The sequence below is a fragment of the Malaclemys terrapin genome, chromosome 9 (assembly GCF_027887155.1).
Source record: "Malaclemys terrapin pileata isolate rMalTer1 chromosome 9, rMalTer1.hap1, whole genome shotgun sequence".
In the NCBI taxonomy this organism is placed as follows: domain Eukaryota; kingdom Metazoa; phylum Chordata; order Testudines; family Emydidae; genus Malaclemys; species Malaclemys terrapin.
Window position 1 is genome coordinate 382,383 of NC_071513.1, and position 14,948 is coordinate 397,330.

Consider the following 14,948-nt stretch of genomic DNA (forward strand, 5'->3'; position numbering starts at 1 on the left):
GGGGTCCGTGGGGGGCGGGGGGTGAGGAGAGTCAGGGGTGTCAGTGAGGGGAGGGGGCCATGGGGGGGGCGGCAGTGGGCGGGGCCCGGCGGGTGAGAAGTGGGGGGCGGGGGGTGAGGAGAGTCGGGAGTGTCAGTGAGGGGAGGGGGCCATGGGGGGGGTGCCCGGCAGTGGGCGGGGCCCGGCGGGTGAGAAGTGGGGGGGTTCGTGGGAGTGGGCGGGTGCCCGGGGGCGGGCGGGGGTCCGGGCGCAGCCCAGCCCGGGGGCGGTGCCGTGTCCCGGGCCCCCGCCGAAGCCCCGCCCGGCCGCGCTGTCACTCACCGCCCGGGGGAGACGCTCCAGCTCCAGGGAGGCGGCGGCGGAGCCCGGAGCGGGCCGGGCGGCTCCCGAGTGGCGCAGGTAGGGGCCGGAGCGGGCCGGGAGCCGCCTCCCGCGCGCTCGCAGGGCAGGGCCGCCCGGGGCCGAGGCCAGCCATCGCGGGGCTCGAGGCGGGGCCCGTTCCGCAGCGGCCTCTCCCGGGCCCGAGAGGGTTAACGGGGCAGACGGCTCCGGGGGGGGGGGGGGTACTCCCGCTCCGGCGGCAGGATCCGCTCCGCACTTTGCGGGCACCCCCAGGAGGGGACGATGCAAACGGTGCCGTTCCTGATCCCGGGTTCCGCGCCGGGATTTCACCCCACAAGCGAGCATGCGGGGCAGCTGCGGAGGCAGCGTCCCTTACCGGGCCCGGCTGCCACACCGAGTTTCCCGGGCTCCCCCGATTCTGGGCTATGCTCCAGCTTCTTTAGGCTTTATCCTCCTCCGATCCGAAAATCCACCCCGCGTTTTCGGGCCGCCCTGCAGATCCCAGGTTCTGCCTCCGATCCCGGACACTAGAGTCCGCTCCGGGTTTTCGGGGCTGCCCTCTGAAAGGGAGTCTCGCGAGCCCAAGCTCCGCCGCAGCCAATAGGGAACCACCCCCCTCCCGCCGCAGCCAATGGGGAGTCGCCCCCGCCCCCCCTTGGGCTGCAGCGCGCTGAGGGCTCGGAGCGGCGCCTCCATTTAAAGGGGCCGCGACCCGAATCCGGGCTCCGGGCAGTGCGGGCGGCGCGGCGAGCCAGGTACGAGCCGCGGTTGAGCTGGGGGCGGGTCCTCATTGGTTGCGGTGGTTTAGCGCGGCCTGCGGGGCGGCGCGGTCCCGGATAGGGAGGGGGGTGGCGGCTCCAGCCTTCGCCCGCGGGGTGCCTTCTGCCTCTGCTCCCGGGTGGGGGCGGGGCTGGGCCCCCCGTGCGGAGAGGGGCCGGGCCCCTGGGAGGAGGGGCCCCCTCTGGGCACGGTGACGGGCGCGCGCCGACCCATATCCCCTTTCCGCGCATTGTAGGGGGCGCGCACCGACCCTTCCCCCGCCCCCTTTCCGCGCAGGGGGGAGGGGGCGCGCACCTACCCCGCCCCCTTTTCCGCGCAAGAGGGAGGGAGGGAGCATATATGTGCAGAGCCGCTATGGGGGAGGGGGAACAGGGTTGGGAGCGCAGGGGCGGGTGCTGCTCCCCTCGTGGGGGAGGGGGAACAGGGTTGGGAGCGCAGGGGCGGGTGCTGCTCCCCTCGTGGGGGAGGGGGAACAGGGTTGGGAGCGCAGGGGCGGGTGCTGCTCCCCTCGTGGGGGAGGGGGAACAGGGTTGGGAGCGCAGGGGCGGGTGCTGCTCCCCTCATGGGGGAGGGTACCTGTGTTCTAGGGAAGTGGGAGAGAAGATGGTAGGGGTCTATGGGGAAAGGGTGGAGCAGGTGAGGAGCTGTCTCTAGGATTGTTTCTGTCTGTGCTGGTGGCAGGTGGCCGCAGCTGAGTGTTGATGCCTGCCGGCACGTGGGGCAGTCTGGGTCCCCAGTCTGCCCCACTGCCCAGAATTTCAGACCAGGCTGTGCTGGCGTTGAGTGCTTGCTCTGGGTCTCCAGGAAATACAGTGTGTCTCTTCTACCCCCATGTTCTGACATCATTAGAAGCCCTGCAAGCCTCTGGTTAGCCCAGCTAAGATGGCGCGTTGCCCGTGGTTGGCTATACAGTGGTTGATTGTAGGTTGTGCTTTGGCCTTGGGGACTTCTTGTTTCTCTCAGACACCAAATGGGATTGGAACATTTACACCTATTGAGCTTGTTTTCCCAATACCTTTTTCCACATCAGAGTCAAGCAGGGCTTTTTCCAGAGCCCTTTCCCCTCCTCTTCGCCACCTGGTTTGCATGCCCTTTGGGCAGAGACTTTATCTGCAGCGTGTCCCATGTGCTTGGCTCACCACACGTGAGAATAAAAAGTTTGTATTTGAAAGTGCCTAAAAATACTGTTGCTGGAGTCACACTAGACTCCAGCTCCCTGTTCCTGAGCTATGTTGTAGGCCCTAGAGTGGAGAAAAAGGAGGAGATGCCTTTATGTCCCTAAAGCAACAGCTCTACCCAGAGGGTGTGCCTGGGAGAGTGGGAATGGGGTGGGGCAGGGCAAAGCTCTGCCTGGAGGTTGCTGTTGGATTGGTTGTGGTGGGACATATCTGCTGGTGGTGCCTGCAGAACATGCTTGCAAGGGGTGGGCTGTGGCTGTTGATGGGAGGGGGTATGGCTCTGTGGGGTGGAGGTGGGGTTTTACCTGCCATGTGGGCTTGTTCAGGGTAAGGGTTGAGATATGGGCTGCAGGGAGTGGTCTTGTGGGATGGGGTATGGTGCATGGCTCTGGGATGCAGGGTGGGGATGACCCTCTCAACTAAGTCAGAAGGAGCTATTATTTGAGTTACTTTTCTGCCCCAGTAGAAGCTTTCTCTCATTTCCTGATGTGTTGTTCCAGCTCTGATTCTAGCCTGCAGCTCACTCACTTCTCATCACTCTGCTTCTTCCTTGTAAACTGTGCTGCCATTCCCTCAAACTACCTCCCAAATTCAAAGCTCCTGATTAGAGCATGACTTTGTCATCACCTCCATCCTAGCTTAATTTCTCATCTTGAAAGGGACAGTAGCACATTTGCCCTCTGGGGTTGATGGAGCAAAAGCCAAACCAAGCTGCACCCCATTGCTCCAGCCATGCCTCTTGCCTATTCACAAGCCAGGCCCCATTCCAAGTTCCCTTTGTGCCTACAGTCATTTCTGCCCTACCCCCTACCCTCCCCCCCCCCCAGCTGCTGGGGGCAGTGTAACAATCCCACCCAAACAGCTGGTCACTCCAGACTCCCAATAAAAATCTGGCATCTGGGACAAAGGATCAAAGTTAGGTCCTATAGCTTTAAATTGGGTGGGTGGGAGAGAAGCTTAAGATTGTGTCTAGGCTACAGACTTCTGCTGGCGGAGCTATGAGTTTGAGCTGTGAAGTGGTGTGATCCCTGACTGATATAGCTGTGCTGGCAGCAGTCTGTAGGGTAGACACAGTGGCAAAACTGCACTTTTACTAGTCTAGCTTGTTTTGCTCAGGGTTAGAGGGTATAGCTGAGTCCACACTAGGAGCGCTTTGCTGGTATAGATCTGGCGTAAGAGACCCCATTCTCTACCTCTTCCTTCTTCCCCAATGAAAAGTCTTCTTGGTTGATGGGCATGGACCCTGCCAGCAGATTCCTGTGGCTATCCCCTGGCCAGAGCTCATGGGCCTCTCCAATTGCCCATACTTGAAGTTAATCAACGTAAAGGAAGAGAAACCTAGGATTTACCAAAGTGGTGGTGGGGGGGAACACTGGTCTATCCAAACCAGCATTCTGCTTCTGCCAATTCCTGATGCAGTTCACCTCGGGAAAGGTGGAAATTCCCTGTAATGCCCCCGGCCAATTGTATACACCTGCATATGGGGAGAAAATTCCTTTTCTAAGAACCTGATCTGTGCTGGATTCTCACTGATGGGTCTTTGGTTCCTAGCTCAAGACTCGTTAGAACCCTCTCCTAGCTCTTCAGGTTTTGGGGCCCTAGAAAATAGCATGGCATCAGTGCCAGGCTGCTTACTGGCAGTTTTGTCTGCCATCCCCATGGAGTATAAATGTCTCCAAATGTTCAACATCACAGCTAGTAAATGAGCTTGCTTCAGGGACTGCACCTCATCAAACCAGCACTCCAGCTCTTCCCCATGTCTCAGCTATACTCATCTGGTGGTGGTTTGTGTCTGCAACTGCTTTCCAGGCAGCTGTGGTCATCTGTGGGAAGTTTTGAGGCCATTGCCTTGGCATGGTGGTGCATGTTTGGGCAATTTCCTTGGCATTGAGGAGCCACTATTCTTTAGCCTTTTCCAGGGCTCCAATACCTGTTTTTGTCTTTTGGCTGCTGACTTGACACTGAGCGACATCCGCTTAAGTGTCTCTCTCAGTTTGATGCTTGTTCTTCACTCACCCTGTTTTTGTGTATGGTATTGTTTTGGCAGGTGTCTTTTGGTGGCAGGTTTTTGGTCTGCGAAGAAATGCTTGTGGAGTTGTTTGTTTTACAGGTGAGGCTCTGGGTAGAGGCAGTGGTTCTTGGAGAGGGAGCTGTGCAAGTTTGCTTTCTGCCTTGGTCTCTGACTGGGGTCAATTCTTGAGACAGAATTGCTCCCTGGGAATCAGGCATTGGAGTTGGGCTGATATTCCTGAAAAAAGGGATTGCCTGCATTTCTGTTCTGGGGCTGGTGTATGTATGCAAATAAAATGAGTTACACTTGGAATACACCCAGATTCCATATTGTTCACTTCTCCCCTGGGAAGTTAATGGGCAAAGCCCTAATATCTGCCATCACTTGGCAAAGAGGTGACATAGGTATCAGCAGAGGGCCGTTGGTGTCAGAAGAAGGGAAAACAAGGAGGAAGGAGGCTGCTCCTCTGCTCCAAAATCTGTCACAGGCTGCTGAGCATGCGGATATTGTCTGCCTCAGAGTTTACCACTAGTGCCGAGGTGTTGGACACATCAGTGGATGTACCTGAGTGGTGAAGAGGCGTGAGGAGTACCTTCAAGCCCTCTGAGGCATCCCAGAGTGGCCCTGTAAGTTGGACTTTCTGACACACCCTGTCAAAGCCCCAACTCTGGACAGTTCTGCCTTAAGGCTTCTGGATTTCAACCTCCTGCATTCACTTGGCTGAAGCAGGGAGGAGGATAAAGTTTCTGTGTATATTCTGGGCAACCTAGTTTGATTACTGCTGCTCTTGTGAAACTATCCTGAAGCCTACAATACCGACTTCAGGGCATCCTGTTGCTCTCTCTTGGCAGGTGTATGATCACTTGATGAATCAGAGTAACTACTGCACCAAGACCTGAGGCTTGAACCCCAAGAGTTTGGTGCGCCAGGTGCAAGAAACTCTAGTCTTGGTGCTGGTGTCCCTGGCACTGATAGTTGTGGCAAAGCCAGTGAGGTGTTTTCCAGAGAGCTTGGGATGACCCATATTGTGTAGACCATTCCAGCTGCATGGGGGAGCAGGCTTGAGGGATCATGGCGTGGATGGCTGCTATTTAGACTCGTATGAGCTAGAAGATTGGTACAGATTTAAAGGCCAGGAGCGGGTGATTGTGCTCATCTAATCTGACCTCCTACATAACTCAGGCCAGAGAACCTCACCCAGTGATTCCTGCATTGAGTCCAATAACTTAAGACACTGGGAATGTAAAGACTGCATATGATGGAGAATCTCTGTTGGCCAGTGGTTAGTTACCTGTGCTGTTAGAAATCTGTGCCTTACTTTCAGGTTGAATTTGTCCAACTTCAGCTTCTAGCCATTGGATCTTGTTCTGCCTTGTCTGCTAGATGAAAGAGCCATCTGCTATCAGAAATTTCCCCATGTAAATATTTCTAGGCTGTGATAAAGTCCCTTCTTAACTTAATTTTCAATAAACTAAATAGATGGAGCTCCTTACGTCTCTCACTGGAAGGCAAGCTTTCCAAACCTTGTCTGCTTCTTATGGCTCTTTCTTGACTCCTCTTGTTTTTTAATGTCCTTTTAAAAGTGTAAACACTAGAATTGGACTCTATATTCCAGCAATAATCTCACCAGTGCCATATGCATGGAGGGAATGCCACTCCCTCCTCCTGCTTTCCCTGTTTCTACATCTGTCAAAGGCTACATTCCCCAGTTGCACCCTTGAAGGGGGGAAGGGCATTTCACTTACCTCCTACATCATTACCTCGTTACTTGAAATCCCCTTCGGGATGTCCCTTCATCTGTGCTGCTTGAGTCCACCCTCTTTGGTGGGTACAGAACAGTCCAAATGAAAAAGAAAATACTTCCATCGCCCTCGGGGCTTTGTGCCAATAAGGGGAAGCCAGTCATTCAGATCCCCAAAGGAAGTCTTGGCCCCTATAGCTAAAGCCAAGACTTAGTCCCGGGGGTTCCAACAAAGGCTGGTTTTCTTTTCCGTCTTCTTTCTCCAAAGGCTAGGCCAGGCAGCGTGCTCAAGCCTTTCCTTCAGTAACCTAGGACCTGGGGCTGGGAGCACTGTGCTCCAGGTCTGCTTGTTTCAGAGGGCCTCCTCAACTAGCCTGGATTCCTCCCTTTTAAGGGCCAACCCCAAGACCTGACAAGCCTCAGAGGCTTGTCAAATTGGAGCTGGTTGTGACCAAAGGAGTTCTGTAACACCACCTTGCCTGATGGCTGTGCGGGAGTAATTTACATCACCACAACAACCAATAATGGCATTATCCATCTTAGCTGCAGCATTGCAATGGGGGCTCATGTTCAGTTGATTATCTACAACATCCTTTGCAGAGGCTCAGTTTTCCCAGATACAGGCCCCACCCTGTAAGTATAACCTACTCTTTTGTTCCTGTATGTTGGCCCTTGCATTTGGTTGTATTAAAATGCATGGAGTTTGATTTATCAAGTGATCTGGATTTCTCTGTAACAGTGATCTTGTCCTCCTCATACCACTCCCATCAACCTTAATGGCCTCTGCCAACTTTATCAGCAGTAATAATTGAGCTATAACTATTTAAACCAAGGGGATTAGCCCAGATCTGCGGGGCTGACCACACACGATAGTTCCCTAATGCTCTTGGTGGCAGATAGGAAGGAACTGATATGTTTGGGGGCTGTGCTCCCTTGATATGAGTTATGAAATTGAATGTCAATGTCACTAAGGTCCTGCAGCCCCAGTGGACAGCCCCTCAGACAAGGGGGTGCCAATCTTCCAAGTTTGAAATCAGAGTTGACTCATGAAGAACAAAAGTTACTGGTAAGTAACCTTTTACTTTTTCCAGGTCCTTGATAAAAGTATTGAGTAGCATTGGGCTGAGAACCAGTCTTTCGCAACACAGTCATTCATTGATAGATCTCAAAATGTTAATAGAGAATCATCTGTTAGCCAGATTTTAATACACTTATTATGTGCTATGTTAATATTGTATAGTGCTAATTTTTGAATCAGATTGTTGTGTGGTACTAAGTCAAATGCCTTACAGAACTCTAAGGGTGTTTTGTCCACCCAATTACTCTTATCAATCAAACTTGTAATAGTCTCAAAAAATAATATCCAGTTTGTTTGACAAGACCTATTATCTAAAATCACGTTGACTGGATCATCCTGTAATTCTTTATTGATTGAGTCACTTATCAGCTGTTCCATTATTTTGCTTGAGATCAGTGTCCTGCTTGCCCTTTTTAAATATTGCACAAGATAAGCTTTTTTCTAGTTCTCTGGAAATTTCCCATTATTTAAAGATTTGCTGAATGCCACAAGTACTCCTGTTCTTTTTGCGGATACAGCCTAACACGGCTGCTACTCTGAAACCTGAAAATTAACATTACTGGTCCAGAGAGTTCCTTGGCCAATTCATTTAAAACTCTTGGGTGCAAGTTATCTGCCTGAAGGGGATAAAGCTGGTGCAGTGGGGAAAGCTGGGCTGGTAGGGAAAGCAGCCACAGCTATGGTCAGCTTAATCAGGGCCCCGCTGGGCCTTGTAAGAGGGCTGTGGGTCAGAAGCTGCAGACACACACTTCCTCTAATTTTCTTGAGAGAGAAGGACCTGACTGCCTGGGAAGCTGAGGATCTTACCTAGAGTGGAGTAGTGCTGGGGAAGGGCAGAGGGAGCTGGGGCGCTCCAGCCTAGCAAAGCCCAGGCTGCAGGCCGAGTTAAGAGCCCACAAAAGGTACTGGGGCTGCAGAGGGGCAACCCAGAGATTGGCAAGGGGGCCAGCTGCCTCTGCCGATGATGAGTGGTTTAGAGACTGCAGTCCGCCCCAGGGAGCGGGGGCTAGATGATGACTGGCAGTAGCCATTGAGGCAAGGTTGGGGATAGAGGGTTGGGGGTTCCCCTGGGAGGGGAGACCCAGAGACTGCATGGGTACTGCAGAGGGCAGAACCCCGAGACAAAGGGCACCGGGGTCTGGGAGGGACACAGGGGCCAGCGGCAGGCAAGACATCCGTCATCAGAGGGCGCTCCGAAGCTGGAGAAAGAGCTAATTCCCTGGACAACCATCAGGAGGCGTCACGCTGGTGAGTCGTCACCCCATCTCACCTGGACTTGCTGATTTAAAAATGTTGAACTTTAGTAGAAGTTGTTTAACACCTTCATTATTCTAGATACTTTCTGATAGTCAAAAAGATGAGAAATTTCCAGCACAGCCTGGATCTTGGAAATCTGAATCGGTATCTGGCAAAAGAAAAGTTTAAGATGGTTACCCTAGGAGCCATCGTGTGTGCTAGAGAAAATCAGCTGCTTGAATGCCCTGGACCTTAATGATGCTTCTGTGCACAAAGGGAAACGTCTCAAGCACTGGGAATATCTGATTGGTCGTAGGGGAACAGCATTATCTGCACTTTTGGACTGGCATCAGCACTGTGTTTTCATTAAATGCTTGGTAGTTGTGGACTCCTGGTCTCTGTAGGTAGCCCCAACATTCCCCTGCCATGGCAATTAACTGATTAAGGACACTGCTCTGGTTGGTGTCAAAGATCAGTGTGTATATCCCGTGGGGTTCTTAGGATACTTTATCAAGAAGCTTAATGACCAAAGTTCCAACTTGCACCAGAAGACAATTGTCATATTCAGGAGCCCTCTTAGATATCTCAACTCAAATCTTTCCTGCCTAGGATGGGATCCAACATCTAATTCGCTTGGCAGAAAAGATAATGAAAAGTCAGCAGGTGACAGTACAGGCCATGCTATGAATGTTCTATCTAGTGGCTACAACTGTATTTGTAGTTTCCATGGCACAATCTGCACATGAGGCAACCTCAGCAGATCCTGGGATCCCACTGGAAATAAGCAACACAAGGGCTTCCATTTCATATCTGTGTAACAGATTGGATGTCTCAACACCTCCTATCTAAACTGCAGCTGAGGGACTACCCCTTCATTGAACTTGGTCTCCTCAGGAACAGCAGTTGCACATAAATGTTCTGGACATGAAGGAGTCCTATCCTAATCCCAAAGACCTTCAGTGATCTTGTATCCCCAGTGATGGTCTTCATGGAAAGCATGGCAACCTGATACCCATTTCAGTCAACAGACAAGGAGGTACTGGGCAGTCCAGATTTGGGAACAAGCTGTGTCCCTCCCATTTTTTTGTCAGCAGGCACTTGGCAGGGAACATAAGAACGGCTATACTGGGCCAAACTAATGGTCCATCTAGCCCAGTATCCTGTCTCTGACAGTGGCCGCTGCCAGATGTTTCAGAGGGAATGAACAGAACAGGGCAATTTTAAGTGATCATCCTGTCATCCAGGCCCAGGTTTTGGCGGTTGGAGGTTTAGGTTTACCCAGAGCATGGGGTTGCATGCCTGACCACCATGGCTATTAGACATTAGCCATTAGACATCCTCCATGAACTTGTCTAATTCGGTTTTGAATCCATTTATGCTTTTAGATTTCACAGCATCCCATGGCAGTGAGTTCCATAGGTTGACTGTGCTTTGTGTGAAGAAGTACTTCCTTTTATTTTATTTTTATTTTTTTTTAAACCTTCTGCCTATTAATTTCATTTGGGTGACCCTTAGTTCTTGTATGTTGTGGTGGTGTAGCTGTGCTGGTAGTAGGATATTAGAGAGACAAGGTGGGTGAGGTAATATCTTTTACTGGACCAACTGCTGTTGGTGAGAGAGACAAGTTTTCAAACTTACACAGAGCTTCTCTTCAGGTCAAAAGCTTGTCTCTCTTGCCAACAGAAGTGGGTCCAATAAAAGATATTGCCTCACCCACCTTGTCTCCCTAGTTTTTGTATTTATGTGAAGGGGCAAATAATACTTCCTTATTCACTTTCACCACACCATTCATGATTTTATAGACCTCTATCATATCCCTCCATAATTGTCACTTTTCTAAACTGAACAGTCCCAGTCTCTTTAATCTCTCTTTGTATAGAAGTTGTTCCATACCCTTAATCATTTTCATTACCCTTCTCTGTACCTTTTCCAATTCTAATACATCTTTTTTGAGATGGGACTACTGAAAGTGCGTGCAGTATTCAAGATGTGGGTGTACTATAGGTTTATATAATGGCATTCTGATATTTTCTGTCTTATTATCTATCCTTTTCCTAATGGTTCCTAGCATTCTGTTGGCTTTTTTGACTGCTGCTGCATTTTGAGCAGATGTTTTCAGGGACCTATCCAGTGCTTGAGTGGTAACAGCTAATTTAGACTCCATCATTTTATATGTATAGTTAGGATTATTTTTTTCCAATGTGCGTTACTTTGCATTTATCGACATTGAATGTCATCTGCCATGATGTCACCCAGTTTTGTGAGATCCCTTTGTAACTCTTCACAGTCTGCTTTGGACTTAACTCTTGGGTAACTTTTTTTTCGTCTGCAAATGTTACCACCTCACTGTTTACCCCCTTTTCCAAATCACTTATGAATATGTTGAACAGCATTGGTTCAGTACAGATCTTTGGGGATCTCACTATTTATCTCTCTTTATTGTGAAAACTGACCATTTATCCCTACGCTTGTTTCCTGTCTTTTAACCAGTTACTGACCCATGAGAGGACCTTCCCCCTTATCCCATGACTGCTTACTATGCTTAACAGCCTTTGGTGAGGGACCTTGACAAACGCTTTCTGAAAGTCCAAGTGCACTATATCCACTGGATCCCCCTTGTGCATATGCTTGTTGACCCCCCTCAAAGAATTCTAATAGATGGGTGAAGTATAATTTCCATTTACAAAAGCTGAGTTGACTCTTCCCCAACATATTGTGTTCATCTACGTGTCTGATAATTCTGTTCTTTACTATAATTTTAAACCAATTTGCATGATACTGAAGTTAGGTTTACTGGCCTGTAATTGCCAGGATCACCTCTGAAACCTTTTTAAAAAACAAACAAACAAACAAAATCATTACATTAGCTATCTCTAGTCATCAGGTAAAGAGGCTGATTTAAGAGAGAGGTTACATACTGTAGTTCTGCAATTTTATATTTTAGTTCCTTCAGAACTTCTGGGTGAATAACATCTGGTCCTGGTGACTTATTATTTTTTAATTTATCAATTTGTTCTTAAACCTCCTCTAGTGACACTACAGTCTGGGACAGTGGATCAAATTGGTCACCTAAAAAGTATGGCTGGAGATATACTCCCCCGTATCCTCTGCAATGAAGACTGATGCAAAGAATTAATTTAGCTTCTCCGCAATTGCCTTGTCTTCCTTGAGCGCTCCTTTAGCAACTCAGCTGTCTAGTGGCCCCACCGATTGTTTGGCAGGCTTCCTGCTTCTGATGTACAAATAAATACATTTTTCTGTTTTCTCTGTTATTAGCTATCATTAGATAGAATTTGAAGAGTAACTTTCTTGGCCTGCCTGCCTTATACTTTTACACTTGACTTCCCAGGGTTTATGCTCCTTTCTGTTTTCCTCAGTAGTATTTGACTTCTGATTTTGAAAGGATGCCTTTTTGCCTCTAAGTGCCTCTTTTACTCTGCTGTTTTAGTCATGGTGGCACTTTTTTGGTCATCTTACTGGGTTTTTTTTGTTTTGTTTTTTAATTTGGATATACATTTAGTTTGAGCCTCTGTGATGATGTTTTTAAATAGTCTTTATGCAGTTTGTAGGCATTTCATCCTTGTGACTGTTCCTTTTAATTTCTGCTTAACTAGCTTCCACACTTTTGTGTAGTTCCTCCTTTTGAAATTAAATGCTACGGTGGTGGGTTTCTTTTGGCATTTTTCCCCCTTACAAGGATGTTAAATTTAATTACATTATGGTTGCTATTACCAGGCAGTTCAGAGTTACGAACTGACCCGTCAACCACACACCTCATTTGGAAGTATAAGTATGCAATCAGGCAGCAGCAGAGACCAAAAAAAAAAAGCAAATACAGTACTGTTAAATGTAAACTACTAAAAAAAAAAAAAAAAAAAAAAAAAAGAAAGATTAAAAAAAAATTGACAAGGTAGGGAAACTGTTTCTGTGCTTGTTTCATTTACATTAAGATTGTTAAAAGCAGCATTTTCCTTCTACATAGCAAATTTTCAAAGCTGGATTAAGTCAATTGTAAACCTTTGAAAGATCATAATGTTTTGTTCAGAGTTACAAACAACCTCCATTCCTGAGGTGTTTGTAATTCTGAGGTTCTACTATATATTCACCTCTTGGACCAGATCCTTTGTTCCACTAAGGACTGAAGAAAGGAAGATGTGATTGCAGATAGATCTGTGGTAGATCCTCGAGAGTGGTCCGTGGATTACATCTCCCCTATGGAAAGGGCACCAAAGGTGGATCACTTCAGCACTCCCATGAACAATAAGCCACTAGTGTCCTGCTCGTGGCACTAAGAAAATCCCGCATTATAAAGGGACGCCTCCTGGGCAGGCCTATGAAAGGAGACTTTCTGGCAAAGTCCAGGAGAGAGAGAGACGCTCAATGATCCCCAAAGCCCTCTGCCCTCCCAGATAGGTATGGTTCATTGACCTGTTGCAGCTCGCCAAAGCTGATCCTTGGTCTGAGAATCTGGCTTTCAGAGCATGGCTCCTGGCAAGGTAGAGATCTGTAGTCATGGTGTCTTTAAGCAGGCAACTTGTGGTCTCTTGAAAGCCACCTAGCAGAAGAACCTACAACTCCAAGTGGAAAAAGTTTGCAGTGAGGTGCAAAGAGACCCCTTACTTCTGCCTGAGTCCAACTAACTCCATCCAGGTACATTGGGCAACTGTTTCAGCCTGCCATGAACCTGTCACAGCCAGGCACTATCTGTAGCTCCTTATTGGCCTTATGCAGGGCTTATTGCTCTTCAAACCATTCACTAAAAAGCCTTGTTTCAAGTGGTATCAGCGCGGTCCTGAGAAAGCTAATGAAACTGAACAATGACTGCAGTCATGCCCCAGCCACTGGTGCACGTTATTCCAGGTTTTACAAGGATACGGTGGTGCTCTGGGCTTATCTTAGAACCCTCTTTGTGGTGATGGAGTTCCGCTTCAGTAGTCTGTTGGCCTATTAAGTTTTCCCTCACCCACATGCTCACCTCAGTGAAGCCTTTTTCTATATGCTGAAGTCCTTTAGTTGTTCTTCGATAGTCCAGCTAGTTTTGGACACCAATATGCTGGGCAGTGTTGTTCACAGAAAGATCTGTCTGAGCTGAAGTCTTACTGCATTTCATGTTACGGTGTCCTGACTCAAGTTCCCTGTAACCTGCCCAGCAGTCTGTTTAGTGCTGCGCAGGCGCCCCGGGGACCAGCTGGGGGAGGGGCGCACCTCTGCCGGCCTCAACTCTGCTGTGGCCCGGCCCACTCCTAGGCGTGGCCCGCCTCACCCCCAGATGTGGGACTGGCCTGGTGGTGCGACCCAGACGGGGCCCAGATTCCTGAACCCAGGCGCAGACGGGGTGCCCCTCCCCCTTGGGCCCGAACCAACCCCAGCCTGGACCTGCTGGGACCGGGGAAGGGGTGCTTATCCTACAGCTCCAGCCCTGGAGCTGCCACAGGGAGAGAGCTGCAGGGGGTACTCTCGCCCCGCCATAGCCCCGGAGCACCATTCTGCACCCCAAACCCTTCAACCTTGGCTGCACCCCCAGCCAGAGCCCTTGCACCCCAACCCTCTGCCCTAGCCTGGAGCCGCCTCCCACACTCCAAATGCCTCGGCCCCACCACATTAATTTTGTAATGTGCACCAATATGAAGGTGATGTGTCACTCAACACCTCCATATTGGTGCACATAACAAAATTCGTTCCGCACGTGGGTGGGAAAAATTAGAGGGAACACTGGTCCTGACTGCCTGAAATGAGAAGACTGGCTCAGCAGAGCTGTCCCTTGGGTACGGAAAATTGGGGTGACTGCCCCGGGTCCCGTGCTTTGGGCGGTGAGGTAAGACAGGTGGGTGAGCGGGGTGAGGAGGCGAACAGGGAGGCAAGCAGCGGGTGGCAGGCAGGCGGGGGGAGGCGAGGAGCAGCCCCCCTCACAGATCCTCCCCCAGCGCCTCCTGCTCACCAGCAGGCCCCACCGATCAGCGCCTACTGCCTGCCGCGGATCAGATGTTTTGCAGCATCAGGAGGCGCTGGGGGTGGAGGGGAGAGGAGCGAGGTTGCAGTGTGCTTGGGGGAGGGGGTGGGGAAGAGGTGGGGGCAGGGCCTTGGGGGAAGGGGTGGAGTGGGGGTGGGGCCTAGGGGAGCACCCCCCTGGCAGATTAGAAACTCGGTGCCTATGTCCTAGGCGCCGCACCCCCCTTAGGGACAGCCCTGGGCCTTGGACCGCATGCCTCGACACAGGTGCCTCTACGGCCTGCCTCAGGGGTGTTTCCATGGTAGACATCAGCAAGGCTGATCTGGGGTCCTCTTCCCCATGCATTTACAAGGTGTTTTTATTTGGACTGGCCTGCAGAAAGGAGTCCCGTTTCAGACTTGTGCTCCAGAACATGTTCACAAGATAGGGGAGGTCTTGTGGCATCTATATACTCCATGCTGGCTGAAGGTTCAGGGAGTTAACAAAGCAACTGCCTGCATGCTCAGCCAGAGCTGGTTTGGTAACTCCACAGCGGCAGGTAGATGCCTGGTCGACCCTACAGAGTTAGGTCGACACAAGGCAGTTTATGTCGACCTAACTCTGTAAGAGTCTACACTAAAATGTCACTCCCA

At 50.3% G+C, this 14,948-nt stretch overlaps 1 protein-coding gene across 6 annotated transcripts in view; it reads left to right on the forward strand.

The window, feature by feature from the left end:
* The first annotated feature begins 268 nt into the window (after positions 1–268).
* Positions 269–14,948, forward strand: part of ZMYM3 (zinc finger MYM-type containing 3) — a 56,604-nt gene continuing 41,924 nt past the window's right edge. For 2 of the 6 annotated variants that reach the window (XM_054040080.1, XM_054040085.1), the window contains exon 1: positions 272–399. The gene's annotated coding sequence lies outside the window, so the exon portion shown is untranslated. Of the gene's footprint in view, positions 400–1,047; positions 1,098–4,263; positions 4,411–7,024; positions 7,119–9,387; positions 9,403–14,948 lie in introns of those variants that run through there. The other 4 variants (XM_054040081.1, XM_054040084.1, XM_054040083.1 and 1 more) reach the window with 4 other exon arrangements.